The 19520-nt window shown below is 44.7% G+C and overlaps 1 long non-coding RNA gene across 1 annotated transcript; it reads left to right on the forward strand.

The window, feature by feature from the left end:
* The first annotated feature begins 12888 nt into the window (after positions 1-12888).
* On the forward strand, positions 12889-15838 carry LOC116209925. Its single transcript, XR_004157367.1, has 2 exons — positions 12889-14484; positions 14805-15838. It is a non-coding gene; the product is annotated as an uncharacterized LOC116209925 (long non-coding RNA).
* The last annotated feature ends 3682 nt before the right edge of the window (positions 15839-19520 follow it).

The following is a 19520-nucleotide window of genomic DNA, read 5'->3' on the forward strand; positions in this document are numbered from 1 at the left end:
TTTACTGCTTTTCGGACTTCGTTTCCACGGACTTCGCGTCCATCTTTACTGCTTTCCGGACTTCGCGTCCAGGACTTCGTGTCCATCTTTACTACTTTTCGGACTTCGCGTCCACGGACTTCTCGTCCATCTTTACTGCTTTCCGGACTTCGCGTCCATCTTTACTGCTTTTCGGACTTCGCGTCCAGGACTTCGTGTCCATCTTTACTGCTTTTCGGACTTCTTGTCCATCTTTACCGCTTTCCGGACTTCGGGTCCATCTTTACCGCTTTTCGGACTTCGCGTCCAGGACTTCGCGTCCATCTTTACCGCTTTTCGGACTTCGGGTCCATCTTTACCGCTTTTCGGACTTCGCATCCAGGACTTCGGGTCCATCTTTACCGCTTTTCGGACTTCGCGTCCAGGACTTCGTGTCCATCTTTACCGCGTTTGGGACTTCGCGTCCAGGACTTCGTGTCCATCTTTACCGCTTTTCGGACTTCGCGTCCCGGTCTTCGTGTCCATCTTTACCGCTTTTCGGACTTCGCGTCCAGGACTTCGTGTCCATCTTTACCGCTTTTCGGACTTCGCGTCCCGGACTTCGTGTCCATCTTTATCGCTTTTCGGACTTCACGTCCAGGACTTCGTGTCCATTTTTACCGCTTTTCGGACTTCGCGTCCAGGACTTGGTGTCCATCTTTACCGCTTTTCGGACTTCGCGTCCAGGACTTGGTGTCCATCTTTACCGCTTTTCGAACTTCGCGTCCAGGACTTGGTGTCCATCTTTACCGCTTTTCGGACTTCGCGTCCAGGACATCGTGTCCATCTTTACCGCTTTTCGGATTTCGCGTCCAGGACTTCGTGTCCATTTTTACCGCTTTTCGGACTTCGCGTCGAGGACTTCGTGTCCATCTTTACCGCTTTTCGGACTTCGCGTCCAGGTCTTCGTGTCCATCTTTACCGCTTTTCGGACTTCGCGTCCAGGACTTCGTGTCCATCTTTACCGCTTTTCGGACTTCGCGTCCAGGACTTCGTGTCCATCTTTACCGCTTTTCGGACTTCGCGTCCCGGACTTCGTGTCCATCTTTACCGCTTTTCGGACTTCGCGTCCAGGACTTCGTGTCCATCTTTACCGCTTTTCGGACTTCGCGTCCGCATCTTTACTGCATTTTGGACCTCGTGTCCACATTCATTGCATTCCGGACTTCGTGTCCTCATTTACTGCTTTCCGGACTTCGTGTCCACATTCACTGCATTTTGGACTTCACGTCCGCATCTATTGCATTTTGGACTTCGTGTTCACATTCATTGCATCTCTGACTTCGTGTCCGTGTCTTATGCATTCCGGACTTCGTGTCCTCATTTACTGCTCGCCGGATTTCGTGTCCGCATTCGCTGCATTTTGGACTTCGCGTCCGCATCTATTGCATTTTGGACTTCGTGTCCACATTCATTGCATTCCGGACTCCGTGTCCGTGTCTACTGCATTTCGGACTTCGTGTCTACTGCATTTCGGACTTCGTGTCTGCATTCATTGCATTCCGGACTTCGTGTCCGCATCTACTGCTTTTCGGACTTCGTGTCCTCATTTATTGCATTCCGGACTTCGTGTCCGCATTTACAGCTTTCCGGACTTCGTGTCCGCATTTACTGCTTTCCGGATTTCGTGTCTGCATTCATAGCATTTCGGACTTCGTGTCCTCATTTACTGCTTTCTGGACTTTGTGTTCGCAATCACTGCATCCCGAAATTCGTGTCCGCATCTACTACATTTCGGATTTCGTGTCCGCACTCACTGTTTTTCGGACTTCGCGTCCAGGATTCCGTGTCCATCTTTACTACTTTCTGGACTTTGTGTCTGCATTCACTGCATCCTGGACTTCGTGTCCTCATTTACTACTTTCGGACTTCGTGTCCGTTTTCACTGTTCTTCGGACTTCGTGTCCGTATCTACTGCATTTCGGATTTCGTGTCCTCATTTATTGCATTTCTGGCCTCGTGTCCATATCTACTGTTTTTCGGATTTCGTGTCCGCATTTACTATTTTTGGACTTCGTGTCCTCACTTACTACATTCCGGACTTTGTGTCCGCGTCCACTACATTTTGGATTTCGTGTCCTCATCTACCACTTTCGGACTTCGTGTCCTCGTTTACTGCTTTCCGGACTTCGTGTCCGCATCTACTCCGTTTCGGACTTCGTGTCCTCTTTTACTGCTTTTTTCGGACTTCGTGTCCATATCGCTTTCTGGACTTCTTGTCCACATTTAATGTCTTTCAAGTATGCGTCCACATTTACTAACTTATGGCCTTTACTATTTTGCAACAGGCCAGACGATCGCCAGGACCAAACGAGGTGCTTCTCATAGTCTTTGGCTGCATCCTCTATCCGAGCACGTAACCAAAGAGGGGAAGCTGTCAGCACCCAATTTCGGTCCATCAGCTCCAGGGGGACAAAATTGTCATTTCCTAATTTATTACCTTTTTTTAAAAAAAAATGGTCAAGTCGGTCAGAACCGGTCAGAGCTGTCTGATCGACAGGACGGATGGGCAGGGTCGGTTAGAGCTGGTCTGACCGACCGTTGCCCACACACACACCTTTAAAAAAAAAAAAAGGTCAAGTCGGTCAGAACCGGTCAGAGCCGGTCTGACCGACAAGACAGACTTTTCATTTCTTTCCTTCCCGCCCGCTTCTTTTCCTTTTCTTCCTCTTTCCTCCTTCCTTTTTCTTCCTTTCATTTTGGTCCCTGCAACCGAAAAACCGAGATTTTCGTTCCCGCTTTCGCAAATTTCCGGCGAAAATCTCGCCCGATCTCCGTTCCGTTTCCTTCTTTTTCTTCCTGGCGAAGCCCAGGCCGAAGGGTGGGGGATTCGAAAAAAAGGGGGGAAGCTCTCTCTCTCACTCTCTCTCTCTCTCTCGGGTGGTCTCGGATCCGAAAACGCCCACAGCTCACGATTCTCCCTCAGTTGGTTCCGGAACTCCCAGCTCGTCCTCAAACCGGAACTCCCTCAGCTCGCCCACAACTCACGGTCCCTCAGCTCGTCTGGACCCTCGGAATTCGGAGTTCGTTTTGGTGCCGAGACCCCTCAGCTCAGTCGCCCTCTCGCCCACGGCTCGAACTCCTAGATCCCCTTACCTCGCGGCCGTGCGTGCGCGTCACCCAGCCGCCCAGCGGCGGTCCAATCCAGCAGCGGCGTCCAGTCCAGCAGCAGCGGCCCAGCCCATCAGCATCCGACCCAATCGACCAGCGTCCAGCCCAGCCCAGCTTCGCCGGCCCAATAACAGCCCAGTTCGGCCCAATCCCATCCGGATCTCTGCCTAGTCCGGTCCGACAGGCCCGTCCGGCCCAATCCGATCCGGATCTAAGCCCAGTCCGGCCCAGTAGGCCCGTCCGGCCCAATCATCCTCACAGCCCAATCCGTCCGGCGATTTTTTTTTTTATTTTTTTATTTTACAGAATCACCCCTCAACTTCCCGAACTAGGTAAATTCTCGACTTAGTGGCATGATTAGGGCTCCATTCCTGAATATTAATACTTGCTTGATGGATATAGTGTGAATTGAGTGTTCTTGGGTCGCGTGGGTGATCGGATTTGTCTCGAACTCGATTTTACGAACTTTCCATTTTGTTACATTTCTGTCCAGATGACTCATTTTTTTTTTCAGATCTGCCCCGAACCCTAAAATTTATTTTCAACCAAGTCCCGGTCATTTTACTATTTTCCAATCAGTCCTTGAATTTTCCAGAATTTTTCTAAGAATCCCAAAGAACTTTTCAAATCATTTCAGTTTAGTCCCGGGACCATTTTTCACCCTTTTCAGATCTGCCCCGAATTTCAAAAATTATTTTCAATCAAGTCCCAGTCATTTTACTATTTTCCAATTTGTCCTGAAATTCCCATAATTTTTCAAGCATCCCAAGGAACTTTCCGAGTTGTTTCAGTTTAGTCCTAGGGCCATTTTTTATTTTTCAGATCAGTCCCGATTTTCAAATTCATTTCAAATAAGCCCTAGACACTTTCAGTAATTTTTTACACAGTCCCCATTTTTTTAAAATTTTCAAATCAGTCCCCAATCTTTTATAATTTTCAGATCAGTCCCCAATTTTTTAGAATTTTCAAATCAGTCCCTGCTCTTTTAAAATCGTTCAATTTAGTCCCCTGGACATTTTCTAAAATATTCGGCTCTTTTCTACTTGGATCACCCACCGACAATGTATGTGCCCCATTTAAATATTTCATTTTTGTAATTATGTGACCATGTCGGAAATTAGAGTTTATCGGATGGTCAACTAATGGCTATCTCGACGACTCGAAATTCGTAGACCAAAGCATTTGGCAAATTTCTAATTAACCTAAAATTCTACATACGGGGTAATCGAGACGTTAAATTTGGCTAAATTAAATCACTTGACTCTTTTAAATAAATTGCACGAACTGATTAATAATCTATAATGGCACCGACAGTTCAAGAACTGTTAGTCAAGCCCTTTTCAAAATTCACAATTTCAAAAGCACCGAGATACGTACAACGTAATCTTGATTTTCATGCACACACATATTTACCAATTCAAGGGCATGATTACCGGTTCTTGTTCTGCCGTCACTGTAGTGCAGGTTTGTGTTTAGAACGGGTTAAAACATGGAAAAACGGATTAGTTTCAAACTCGGCATAATCAACATGGGCAAATAGTCAAGTAGAGGATTAGGTTTTGGGTTTTAAGTGAAAACACTCTTAATTTGTAAAAGCCATATTGCCATGATACAAAATAATCTAAAAATAACCCACACATTCGAGACTTGACTATGGACATCATGTTTTTCAAGTCCGTTAAATGATGCCGAATGCTACATATCCTATCTATCATCCTGTTTGTTTGTTTTAAGGTAGGATTTGTATGCCAACATATCCCGGTTAATAATCAGTTAATTCACGTAAATTCGGCGATAACAAGAAACCCCATTGTTTGTTTATTTGAGCTTGCTTGTTACATTTTTGCACTTGTTTGTTATGCGGATCGAGCCCGATCCTTTAGAACTCGATTCACACTGGGTCCAACGCCCATAACCTTCGATCACGGGGTCCAATGCCCCCATACACCAAGTGCGCATTTAATTTAATTTTCGGTCTTTTCCAAACCATACGGTGAGCACGAGTGGAATAATGGCCGAACGCGAACCGACTGGGATTCAATTGCTGTAATTTGTATTTTATTTATTTGAGAGGACAATGTAAGGATTTATGTTGTACGTTTATTCTTATAAGAATCCCAGTCGGAGAGCGGACGGTCGGAGTGTTTCTTCGAATTTACGGTGTCAAAACGCGTAAGATGAGCGAAACTTAATCATGCGGTAAATAAATAAAATGGCAAGCCTAGCAAGTTAGAGTACCGAAAGGGCGCGTGGGATATAAGCCCACACATAATAGAACCCTCGAATTCGGAATTTTCGGTTTCGTACAGACCATTGCCTTAACATACTAGGTGTATCCCATACCCCTAGACCCGAGTAACTTGTCGGCCCTCGACCTTCGGGTCGTAAAATGGCAAGTGGCGACTCCTTCTCACGTGCGTTCGCCGCGCGTCCCCGGGAAGGTGGACACTCCCAAGCCGCGTTGCATTTAGGCGCGCGCATGCGTGCCCCAACGAGACGAAATTCGGGTGCGCACAATAAGTCAGTCTTCCTTTCGTCTTGGTAAGAGACGCCTTGCTCGGCCTCTTGTTCGTGCCTCGACAAAGTCCGTCAACACACGAGGGTCCTACTGAGTCTCCACAAACCAAGACTGGCACACCTGCCAGGACATCCACACTTCAGGCACAGCCACCATAGTCGACCTCACCAACAACATGATTAATCCCCTTCGCCGATAAGCTGTTGAGAAAACTGAGGAACCGATCGGCCAACCACAACTTCAAAGGGAACTCGCTCAGACCCACTACAGAAATCCAATGCCGCGCTCGCTCAAACTTCAAGTGTGGTGGAAGATCGGTTTAGGGCTTTATTTTACAAAATCAACATTGTACTTTTAACCTTTTGAGTCAATGTGAATGACGGCATTAGTTTTGGAAAACTCACGCATCGCATGCATCTCACTCATTTACTGTTTTTCATAACAGCTAACATCTCACCATACAAGTGAGTAAAGACCTCCTTCGCAGGTAGGCAAATCGCGGCCTTCACCCTTCCTCCACGGTAAGGCAAGCCGCGGCCCGAGGACCGATCCACCTTCCTTGGCAAAACTAGCTTCTAACTAACCCCACACAACCAAGGGTCATCGCGTGATCGAGCACACTTCTCTTCGCGCAACTGAGCACATCCACCAGCACAACCGAGTGCGTCCTTCCGCGTCGTGCGAGCATGCCTCCACCTTGCCCATGCACACACTCCTGGCGCGCTCGCACGACGCCTACCAGGCCAGTTCGCTTCCCTACACTCTTGCATTGAAATCCTGAACAATTAATGCTTTTTCATTGTTTTCTTTTCCCATTGCAGGAAATTCTCAACAAGAAGACAGTCTGAATACTGAGCGACCACAATTGAGAAAACAAACGTCTCTCATCCAGCTCCTTGGGATTTCAACACTAAGTCCCTATCCTTGCTCCACAAAGCAAGACCGCAAGAAAAATCAGAGTCACCGCTTTGCAGTGCCTTGCACTGTTCCTCAGCATTGACCTTTGTTTTTGCATCTCTTGCACTTTCTTATCGAGCACGCATTTACTGCATTAGGCTCCGGCCCGATGCAGGGCCACCACATCGGGCTCTGGCCCTGCATCGGGCTCCGACACCGCATTTACTACATCGGGATTCGGCCCCGCATCGGGCTCCGGCCCCGCATTTACTGCATTGGGTTTCGGGCCCGCTTTTGGGTTTTGGCCCCGCATTGGGCTTCGGCCCCACTTTTGGGCTTCGGCCCCTCATCGGGCTTCGGCCCCACTTTTGAGCTTCGGCCCCGTATCGGGCCTCGGTCCTGCATTTACTGCTTTCGGGCCCCGGCCCAGCATTTACTGCTTTTAAGCTTCAGCCCAGCATTTACTACATTTAGGTTTTGACACCTCGCATTTACTGCTTTCAGGCTCATCTGAAATCCAAAATCGACTTGGATTCAAATTCATCCAAGCGATACTCCGAGGAGCAAGTCTAATCCTTTCGTCGCAAAGACCGGAAGTGACAGCTCCACAAGCAGAGCATGACCCAACTCTCGATCGCAGGAGATACCAGTACAATCATGCCTCTGATCAAAGAATGGATCTCATCCACCTCTGTTGTGGTCGCCGATTAAATACGGGGGCAACATACGCAGTCTTCTTTAAACTCTTTTTTGCTTTAATTTAAATGCATTCCCACAAATGGGCTCTCGACATGAACAAATCCTTCAATGGAGCATTAGGACAGTCTTTGCGACGCTCTATTAGTTCTATTGGACCTGTTCGACTCACCTGTCCTCATTGGACGCGACTCCTCGAGCCTTCCCTAGGACGACTGCGCATGCTTACTCGCAACTAGGGAAAATATGCTATGTGACTTTAGTCACGGTCTAACCACTCCAGAGTAGTGATGACTAGATTCCCAGAAACAAATGCCACCTACACGTGGCACCCCATGGGTCGCACGCGGGACAAAAAGGGATTTTCCTATGGGACCACCTCATATTTCTTACCACATATTCCCCGCATAATCGCCTCATGCATTGTCTTCTTTGTCATCCTTCACAGGGGCACATTCACCACAAGCGAAGAGCAATGCACGAGTTCACGCTTCCTTGAGAACTTGTCTCGGACCATTTCCTTATACTTTGACAAGAGAGGTGTCCGACGATGAGGTACCCCCCTATGAAGTCGAAAACAAGGACAATCGAGCGAATCACTCAGCATTGATACAACCGTCTTCCTTGAACATCCAGTGGCTTCAACAGCGTGCACTCTCCAAGAGGCACGCGTTGTAAAGAACAACAAAAGATGATCGGAGACATCACATCAGGTGCCTACCACGGGCCACTTCAACAAATGAAGATCGGGGCATTCCCTTTCAACATTCGCGTCGAGACAACCTCGGTTCCCTATTCCACATGGGGCAATTTGACATTTTCTTTTCCTAGACAATAGGGGAAATTCACATGTAATGCTTGCAAGGGCAAATGACACAGAGTTCGACTTCCGAGTGCGCGAGAGTCAAACTTCCAAGAAAGCCGGTCCTCACAAAATAGGGCTAGTAACACACAACAAGTCTCCACGAGGCGAAGCACACCAAAGCGGCCTCGGCGATGCAAAATCTTGGAGTTTCAAACAAAGACATGGGGCACAAAATAAACCCCAGCTGCAAGAAAAAAAAACAGAGCAAAAAGAAGTGGGAAAAACCCGCCAATGAAGAGAGAGAGAAAAGACGCGAGAAAAATCCGCCAATGAACAAAACAAGGCACCGCAGAGATTTAAAATTCCGGCTTCGCCAATCTTGAAAAATCAACAAACCCCGACAAAAGGGGAGCAGCAGACACAACTCCTCGACGAAAATAGAAAACAATGTACTCGGAGGTTGAATCTTTCGAAACCTTCGCCCTTGCAAACTTGAGAGATAAAAGAATCGAGCCCGCTAGGTCGAAAACTCCTTTTGGGGCAACCTAGGCAAAAGTTAGGGTAAAAGAGAGGCAAGACCGGAAACCCTTTGGGGCGGTCGTGGCAAAAGGAGAGCTCTTCCCCTTTAGGTTGAGAGGTGCGGCCCCGAGATGGGTAACCGTAGCAAAAGGAGAGCAAAATGAGAGATATATAAAATTGACCCCCTAGTCTCTCACACATCGTGCGGACTAGGGATCCTTAACGGAAGTGGCCAGATTATCTACTCTAACATGATCCTTGATCAGCCCTCCAACACAGCTCAACCGTCCAGTGCGAATTCCTCCTCAAGCACAGTGGGCAAACCGAGCATGCTATCCAAGCAGTTTGATACAGCCTACACAACAGAAGAATAGAGGAAAAAGGGTACATCTCGCTACAGGCGTGAACTCGTGTATCATTTTAGCTTGGGGCAACGCGTTCTCCCAAGATTTCTCTTTTCTGTTTATCTTTGCATAATTCCAGAATGGGTCACAGCCACCCTTTAACAGGCTACCACAAAGCCAAAATCCCAGACATTCCTTTCTGAGGTCTAATCATAGCATTCTGGAAATGCTCAGACCGAGTCTGATCAAATCTGGACGAAAAAATCCCCGTACGGGTTACAAACGCAGTCGCCTTATGACACCCCGATGAGAAGGGTCCAAAGCTGACGAGCGTGTTAAGCAAACGGTAGAGCTGGTAGGGCATCGTCGAGGCAGCCCCGATATGCCCATGCATGGCTAACGGGAGCCCTTGGAGGCCTCGTATCTAGGCCTCCAAGAACGGGACCTACTTGCACTGTCAAAGCAAAAATCTTCATGGGTTGCTCATGCGACCCGAAACTGAATGTATGCGTATTGCAACATTTTCATGCTTACCTGTGTCCATCACTTGTTAGTATTTCTCTTATGATCTACTAGTAATGCCAGGATCACAGGTATCACAAGCATCGCAAGAACTACGACAGACTCTGATCCCCTGTCCAAGAGGGTACGTAGGCGCTCCCAGAGCTCGAGTCCCGCATCGTAAGACGCTGGTCCCCAGCGAATGAACAACCACCCAAACCGGCGAACGAGCAACTGCCCCAGGCGGAGCAACGAGCAACCGCCTCGCAAGCAAAAGTCCCAGTGGCGAGACCAGGGCATTCCCAGCAAGTAATCGCTTCAGCGGCAAGACCAGCTGCCAGCAAGAGTAACAAACAATCGATCCAACAGCACGGTCGGCTTCCAGCGAATCAAACACACAACCGCCCCAGGGGAAAGCAAGCCTCCAGCAAAGCACAACCATCTCGGCGGCAAAGCGGGCCTTTAGCAAAGCACAACCATCCCAGCAAGGCCGGCATCCGGCAGAGCAACGAGCAGCCACCCCAGTGACGAGGCTGGCTTCCGGCAGATCAAACACACACCGCCCTAGGGACAAGGCACCAACGAAGCAACTTTGTCCAGGCAGCAACGTCCGCCTCCGGCAGATCAACACATTTGGGGGTAGCATCAGCCATGCACATTCAGCGCACACCATCATCCACATGACTAATGAAAAGTGGTGCCCATCTTTGTGGGAGAGCCATGTGCGATCCTCACTTCCCACTGAGACAAGATGTGCCTTGGTCCCGAGAGTCAGCCTGACCCACAACATCGCCTCACTACGACAACATTCACAAGTAACAGCATCCCCGGTGTGAGCATGCAGATCTTGAAAGGTTGTCTCTCCCTGACGGACTCATGTCTGCCTCATGCGACAGGATGTAATCCCAATTCGAGCGGATGGCCCTCAAGGAGACACACAACGCCCAACCATGCGACGAGCGACGAACAACGCTTACCATTGTGCCATCATAAACATAATCTGAACTCAAATCCGACGAATCAGAGTCCTCTCTTTCTGGTGCCCCGCACCGTACCCTAACACTAGTCGTTGCTTCAGCATTCCCTGCATTTTCGCATCAAGCCCACCTTTACTACTTTCAGGACTTCGTGTCCATCTTTACTGCTTGTCGGACTCTGTGTCCAGGACTCCGTGTCCATCTTTACTATTTTTCGGACTGCGTATCCAGGACTCCGTGTCTATCTTTACTGCTTTTCGGACTCCGTGTCCATCTTTACTGCTTTTCGGACTCCGCGTCCAGGACTCCGTGTCCATCTTTACTGTTTTTCGGACTCCGCGTCTAGGACTCCGTGTCCACATCTTTACTGCTTTTCGGACTCTGCGTCCAGGACTCTGTGTTCACATCTTTACTGCTTTTCGGACTCCGCGTCCATCTTTACTGCTTTTCGGACTCTGTGTCTAGGACTCTATGTCCATCTTTACTGCTTTTCGGACTCCGTGTCCATCTTTACTGCTTTCCGGACTTCATGTCCGCATTTACTACTTTTCGGACTTCGTGTCCTCATTTACTTCTTTCCGGACTTCGTGTCCGCATCTACCGCAGTTCGGACTTCGTGTCTTCATTTAATGCTTTCCGGACTTCGTGTCCGTATTCACTGCATCCTGGACTTCGTGTCCGCATCTACTACATTTCGGACCTCGTGTCCACATTTACGGCTTTCCGGACTTCGTGTCTGCATATACTGCTTTCCGGACTTCGTGTCCGCATTTACTACTTTTCGGACTTCGTGTCCTCATTTGCTTCTTCCCGGACTTCGTGTCCGTACCTACTGCATTTCGGACCTCGTGTCCACATTTACGGCTTTCCGGACTTCGTGTCCGCATATACTGCTTTTCGGACTTCGTGTCCGCATTTACTACTTTTCGGACTTCGTGTCCGTATCTACTGCATTTCGGACTTCGTGTCCTCATTTACTGCTTTCCGGACTTCGTGTCCCCATTTGTATTTCGGACCTCGTGTCCACATTTACGGCTTTCCGGACTTCGTGTCCACATATACTGCTTTCCGGACTTCGTGTCCGCATTTACTACTTTTCGGACTTCGTGTCCGTATCTACTGCATTTCGGACTTCGTGTCCTCATTTATTGCATTCCGAACCTCGTGTCCACATCTACTACTTTCCGGACTTTGTGTCCCCATTTACTATTTTTGGACTTCGTGTCCTCACTTACTACATTTCGGACTTTGTGTCCGCGTCCACTACATTTTGGACTTCGTGTCCTCATCTACCACTTTCGGACTTCGTGTCCTCGTTTACTGCTTTCTGGACTTCGTGTCCGCATCTACTCCATTTCGGATTTCGTGTCCTCATTTACTGCTTTCAGGACTTCGTGTCCGTATTTAATGTCCTTCAAGTATGCGTTCGCATTTACTAATTTATGGTTTTTACTATTTTGCAACAGGCCCACATATTAGCAAAAACGAGGAGAATTGTCAAACGGTCGCCAGGACTAAACGAGGTGCTTCTTATAGTCTTTGGCCGCATCCTCTATCCGAGCATGCAACCAAAGAGGGGCAAGCTGTCAGCACCCCATTTTGGTCCACCGGCTCTAGGATATGACATCAACAAGGCTCCCGACTAAGGTTCCACAACTCTAACAAAAAATGGCGACGGCAATATATGGAATTTTGTAGAACACACAATTGATCTCGAAGAATAAGGCACGAATTATCGATATTCGAATCGAAGGCAGTGGACAAAGGGGAAATCACGTCTCTGTATCATTTTCTTCGATGAGAACGACTATCTTCGTGGATCCTTGAACTAAATTTGATATTTTTAGATCAAGGTTTGGTGAGTTAGGGACATTTCAATGCAAAAATCACGTCGAGAGCCCTTTCGAGCAAAAAGATAAAATTCGTGGGAGCTGGGGTGCCCAAACAGTGAATACAGCAGCTCGAGAATGGGATTCGACGCATCATATCACGGTCAATCCTGAACCTAAAAGGGTGAATTCCATATGCTTGACCTAGGAAATCGAGATAGGTTCAATTTGACGGGTCGTTCATTCCAAGATTCAATATGGAGAGAGAGTTATGAATTTTTTAGCGCACCATGCCCGAAACTGTTAAACCGGGACAGACTCTGTCAGTCGAGGGAAAAAATCCATAAAAAAATCAATTCTTCGTATTTTCAAGTATGGCCAACGTCATTGGATTCATAATTCACTGAAGATTCATAAAATAAAAAGAAATAGGAGATATTTTTGGCTAGATTAGTACAGAATCGAATATATTCTCACAGATCATAACCAAATCTCCCGATTCGGGCCAGCTGTCAAAGAAAAATTGTTTTGGGAACTTCCCGAGGTAAAACGATCTTCAAATGTTACGAGGATGTTCCCAACTCATGGAGAGATCAAGGAAAAATATCAGATAGACCGAAAGGTTCATAGGAAATTCAGGAAAATTCGGAATATTCAGATCAGCTCATGGACTGTTGGTGACAGCTAGCACGGCACCCTGACTTCTCTCCTCCAGCTGCCTCATTTCCTAAAAACGCTGACTCCCTCGAAAAAAACCCTAGCCGCCACAACTCCCTCCTCTGGTTTTTCCCACAGCTCCTCTCCTCTCTTCTTTCTCGGGATTCCGGGATCCCAAAAAAAAAACAACAACGCCCACAGCTCCCTCAACTCACGGCCATCCCCAGCCCGACAATCGGCACCATTGTCTCCCCTTCACCACCTCCCTTACTACTTTTATTTGCCGCTGTGCTTCGTTACATTGCCGCCCAAACTGCCCATTCGCCATCGAGTTGATGATCGCCTCCGAAGCTAAGTCTCCTCCATCTCTACGTCAGTCTCCATGTCTCTTAACTAATTTTTCTGCTCTAACACATTTTTTCTTTTTTTCTTTTTTTTTTGGCCTTTGTCCTTTCTCGCGCTATCCTTTCTCCTCGCGGACATCAAAGTTGGCCAAGCAAGACGAGAGGAAGAAGTCCCGCGGCCGCGCCTACAAACGGATGCATTAAAATCAGAGCCGGTGAGCACCGAATTGCACTTGTGCTCAATTAAATCTCTGGCCTAGGTTGCTTTGCTTCTTCGATCTGATTCGTTGACTAGGATGATGATTAGATAAGCCTATTCGTTTATTTGTGTTGTGGATTGGTTTATGGAAATATTAATTTGAAGGCTTTGCAGCAAAAATAAAAAAATTGATAACTTCCTCTTATTGGAGTTGTCATCCTGTGTGCCTTTGTTTCCTCGTGTTTCAATCATGAACCAAATTCTCTATTTGGGAGAACTGATATGATTGTGATGGCAACTTGATAATTTTTTTTTCAATTCGATTGGACGTGATGTATACCTTTGTTGTTATTCGATTTGCACATGTCTTCGTTCCGCAATCTAAACGTGGGGCTAATCTCGAACTCATTGAGCATGCAACACGTTGAGCGTATGATGAGTACGAAGTGAACTTGTTCTCAGTTTCTCGGAGTCAGGATGTTTTGCTTCTTCATTCTAGACTAAGAGGATTAAATTAATCATGCCTCTCTTATTATTTTTGGTAAATTGATTTATTTTATAAAAAAATTTGTTATTGCATCGGACAGAACATAATTTCAATCCATATATATATATAAATATATATACACATTTTGCAGAAAAAGAAAAATGATAATTTCTGCGTGTGTCAAGCATCATTGCCTCTTGCATTTAATTCGCACATGTTATGAATATATAATAGATCATATTGGATAACTTGTTTGGGTTTTGGGATTGTTTCGAATTTCATGTTTCATCATCGTCTATTGTTTTCTCTGATGTTTGCTTGTCTCATGTTGGCTCGAGTCCTTCGGAGTTGTATTTCCTCTTTTTCTCTTCCTCCTCGTTCTCTTCTTGTTTTCTTGCATATCTCACGAGAGGAGAAGAAAGGTGGCGAGGCAAGAAGATATTAGGCCAATATCGGTGGGGCTCAAAGATGACGGGGAGACTTACCTAGGCTTAGGTTGAGTCTGGATTTGAAGGCCACCTAGGTCCGTGGTTGTCGTGGGATCTTCCGAGCTAATCGATCCCAGGAATCTCCTAGGATAAGGTATAATTCTTTGATCCTAGTGGTATGTCTAGGACTCCCCCTTGATGTGATTGCGTGATAACCCGGGAAACAAAAGATAAAGTAAGTCTTTTAAACCGTGAAGATGAACGGAACTTAATTAAGCAGTAATTAAATTAAAATGGCAAGTCTAGACAAGATAGAGTACCGAAAGGGCGTGTGGGATATAGGCCCACACGTAATAGAACCCCCGAATTCGAAATTTTCGGTTCCGTACAGACCATTGCCTTAGCATTTTAGGAGTACCCCGTACCCCTAGACCCGGGCAACTCACCGGCCCTCGACCTTTGGGTTTTAAACAGGTAGTGGCGACTCTTTCTCACGTATGTCTGTCGCGCGTCCCCGGGAAGGTGGACACACCCAAGCCGCGCTGCATTTAGGCGCGCGCATGCGTGCCCCGACAAGATTAAAATTCGGGTGTGCACAGCCGAGTCAAACTATTATCATTTAAGGTTTGACTGCGAATGGAACCATGTTGGGAATAAAAGATTTCTAGGTAAACAAGCTCATATATTGAGCGTGGCATCTAATCAGATCTTGGAGTACTTAGTTATGGGAATAATTAGATATGGTAGATTTTATGGTTGCTTGTTCTCTAAGTTTGTAACTAGGGTTTTGAATCTTTAAATACCGATGCATTCAGTTTCAGAGCGTGTGTGGGAGTATCTCCCTATCACCATAGGTGGAACAGTTGGAATAAAATTTTGCTTTCAAATTTCTCTACCTTCAGTGTTTTCGCTGCCAACATTTGGTATCAAAACAGCTGCACATCTAACAATTTGGCATCAAAGCCAGTTACAGTTAACATTAAAACCGTTTGTAGCCACTGTCGAGGGTTGGTTTAGGCTATTTCGAAGGTTTCGAGATGAATGGCGAACGGAGTTGAAGGTAAGTGTGGAGGCTTCGATCAGGGGAACGAGGGGCCTCGGCTGACGTGGAAGGGTAGATTGTGGTGGCACGGGTGATTGATGTCTCTACACCCAGTGCTACGAGGAGGAGAAGTGGGTCCTAGTCACCTAGATCGGCTACCTCTTGAGAGAAGGATTCAGTCCCTAGAGTAGATCCACCACCACTAATTGACCACCAAGAGACACCCGATCCTGGACACTCTCAGCCTTCTCTTAAGGACGGGGTAATGAAGATTACGCCAAGCAGAGGACTCGGTTCGAGGCATTCATCGTCATCAGTGATGGGAACAACCACATTCGTTGCTAGGATAGTGGCAGCTTGTATGCCCAAGAAGGTGCTTATTGCGATAAATTTAACAGTGAGCACTCAAGTATATGTATCAAACAAGTAGTATGTAATGAATACAAGTATCGTTCTCATGAGAAAAGATCTATACTTTCACTAATTACTAAAATTAAAACAGTTAGTTTTTATTCAAACTATTGATTTTCACGAGAGTGGTTTAAAACTAAATTTAAACAAGAAATTAACAATTTCGTAAAAATTCAATGATAATAAAACACCTAAAGCATTCAACTTCCCCTAAGACTATTCCTAATCCAATCACCTACTTCCGTTGGTATTGACTGATTGATTTTATTATTAATATAGGATTTTGTATCTTCTCGCATGTCTTCCGATAGATACGAGAACGTATCTGCATGTATCAAATCAACCACTCTATTCCTAGGCAATTGACTAGTGAAGACCCATTAAGGTTGAATTCTAATTAGTTACCTAAGGCAATTGATTATTCCTAATCCTCTTACAAATTAATCCCGTTTTCCAACTTGAATTAATATTAGGTTATCCTATTTCGAGCCTAAGCCTAAAATCCGTCTCCCGAATTCATCGAAGTTGCTACAATGATCTAATTATTGATCAGGCAATCATAATCCGTTAAGAATGGGATATGTTATCAATCAATCAATAGACAAGGAAGTAAGACCGTGAATTATGAATAAATCCTAGGTTCTATTGAAGCTCTAGGCAAAATAAAATTAACTCATAACTATTTTGTTCATCATCCAAGAGTATAAGGAAGACATGATCAAAAGCATGAAGAACAAGGAAAAGATAAAAGAAACTTTGCTCGTTTAGGGCTCGAGTCGTCTTCAAAATCTTCCACGTTCTTCACCCCAAGTACACGCCTCCTCTTCCTCTCTTATTTGTTCTGTCGTTTTGTTTTTGGTCTTTTCATTCGTTCGACCCTTTAGAAGCCCATAATTTCCTTTTATTCTCCCCACACAAGATTCTCAAGATCTTCTCAAATTGCCAATTAATATCTCCATGTAATCTTTTTGCCTTCTTCCTTTGCAAACAAAAGATATTCCTTTTAAATATTAAGGATGGAGAAATATCATAAGAATAAACGTGGAGATTTTCTTTGACTTCGGTTTCCAACTATAACTCGCCAAACAGCTCTCTATCAATGTTGTAGCATCCGTAACTATGCTGCAACTTTGTCTGATTTATTGCATTCCCCATCTCTGTCAATGCTACAACATCCTCTGGAGTGCTACGACTTCAACTGATTCCTCCAATCTTCGTCTCTATCTATGCCGTAACTTCCATGCTAGTGCTGCAGCATTACTTGAACTCGATCCAAGCTCAACCTCCTACAAAAATAGAACCAAATCAGTTATTAAAATTAACCAAAAGTCTAACTTAGTTCTAAAATCTAACTAATGATGTAAATTAACCTAAACGCGACTAAAAACATGACTAACTCGACAACTGATCACAATTTTTGGCTAAAAGACATGCTAAATAACTCTATATCCTAGAGTTACGAGTGCTGCAGTTCCCTAGTATTGAGGATGAGTTCACTTACTCTTTACAAAGACTCTTGGGACACTATTTTCTTGGCACAAGAATGCAGACAAAGAAAAGTTCTGGTCAGAGAAGAGTATGAGTTTCCCGGTGCGAGAGGCTTGTTAGAGTCCTAAATGAGGACTTGGATGGAGGCAGGAGGTTTCACCATATGCTCGTGTCAACCATAGATCCATAGACATGCAGGTGGCCTGGTGGATGGATGAATGGTGGATGGATGAAGGTGCAAGAAGTCAGCCCAGTAAGACTAACGTATATGCAGGTCAGAGTGTCATAGATGATGTTCGTGGTCAAGGTTAAAGTTGTGCATGAAAAGGTGTACACAGATTTGTGTGGTTGCGATTATGATCGTATGGAATGTTGTTGTCGGTGTGAGATCACTCTATGCTGAGTATTAAGTGATGCTCAGTGGAGTACGACTTTAAGAGACGTTTTCAGAGATGCAGAGAGAGGAATGATCCTTTAAGAAAGGTGAGAGGATGGTGAAGATAAGAGCCATCTGAGGAAGAGTTACTTCGTAACTCGGGATGTTCGGATATTACAAAATGGAACATCAGGATGTCCTCTTACTGGTTCTAATGTTTGGACAGTCTTAACTGGAACATTGGAATGGCCTATTGCTGCATATAATGTTCAGTTCGAACATATAGCAACATCAATGCATACTAATCCAACATCAACATTGGTTGATGGCAGAGACTTTCCTTAAGCTAAGGAGGTTGATCGTGATGGTCAAGATGAGCTCGGTTTCAGTTGGGAAAGAAAAGATTTCACGGTAAACTAAGCTCATTTATTTGTCTTGGTATCTAGTCAAATCTTGGAATAATTACTTTTAGGAAATATTTTAGACATGATAGATTTTTTTGTCGCTTGTTCTCTAAGTTTGAAACTAGGCTTTTGGATCTTTAAGTACCGATGTATTTAAAAAAAATTTGTTGTCTTGGTGGGAGTATCCCTCCACCACCATAGTCAGAACAATTGGATTAAAATTTTATTTTCAGAATTCTTTGACTTGAGCTTTTCCAGTGCCAACAAGCCACCACCGTATCCCTTGCTCATCTTCTCTCTACATCTATCTCTTCTCTGTTGAGAATGTAACTGATTTGCAATTGCAAAAAATTAAGAGGCTTAATTATTAAGTTCCTCTTGAGTTGAGTTTTTTAGTTATATATGTCAAATCTTTTTATATTTATCAAATAAGTTTGATCAAAATAAGTTGTTGCTAATTAAATTAAGGTTAATGACTTGCTTGAGCCGAGCTAGATATTTACAGACTAATTTGCTTATCTGAATCGCTGGTCAAGGAGAGTTATAAAGGGGATGGGTTATGAAGGGTTATTATACAAATTTGCATTGTAACTCTCGATAACTTATCCCGCGAAAACCTTCCATAACCCACAATCTAAACTTCGTTATGATAAATAATCAGATTTTATAATCAAATTTGATAGGATATAGACAAGGACAGATACATGTTATGTATTCATTCAAATTCTTGGAGATAATTCCGACAATAATCCGGAGGCCGAAATATTTCCCAAGGTAACTTGTTTGTCAGTTGCATTTTTATGGGATAATTTAATAACGGAAAGCATAAAAAATAAATGTGGGCAGGATTGGGCTTTCACTTACGGGCCGAGATTCGTTGTCATGTGGGCAGGATTTTGTATTCTCATTAAAAAGTAAAAAATAACAAATGAAATTCATTTCTAATAGAAATTCTTTTGGTAAAAAGCAAACAGAAGTTTAGTTACAAGAAAGCTCGCACAGTGTTCATCATTTAACAGAAACTAGTGTTCTATTTATTATGTGTTTCACGGTTTTCATATCATACAGAATTAGCATTTTGAAGGGGAAAAAAAACATGGTTCTTAATAACAAATAAGAATTTTGAATGATTAATTTCAATTTCTTAACAATAATCTCAAATATACTGGATTGATTTTAAATGATTTATTGAAAATTTTTCAAAACTCGTTTTGTGATATCCGTATTTTTCAAAAGGGAAAATTACACTTCAAATAATAACTTTAACTACTTTTCCATTTTCATCATTTTTCTTATTTTTTTTTCTATTTTCATCATATACCTTCAATAACTTTTATATTTCTATCCTATGTGCTCGAGAATTTTTCTCCGTAACATTTTCTGTTGAAATTGATGAGTTGTCAAAAAACTGTGGGTCCCATCCCAAATTATATTGCCACATGACCGGTATGGACCAAACGAAAATGAGA

Source organism: Punica granatum, chromosome 1 (genome assembly GCF_007655135.1).
Source record: "Punica granatum isolate Tunisia-2019 chromosome 1, ASM765513v2, whole genome shotgun sequence".
Taxonomy (NCBI): Eukaryota; Viridiplantae; Streptophyta; class Magnoliopsida; order Myrtales; family Lythraceae; genus Punica; species Punica granatum.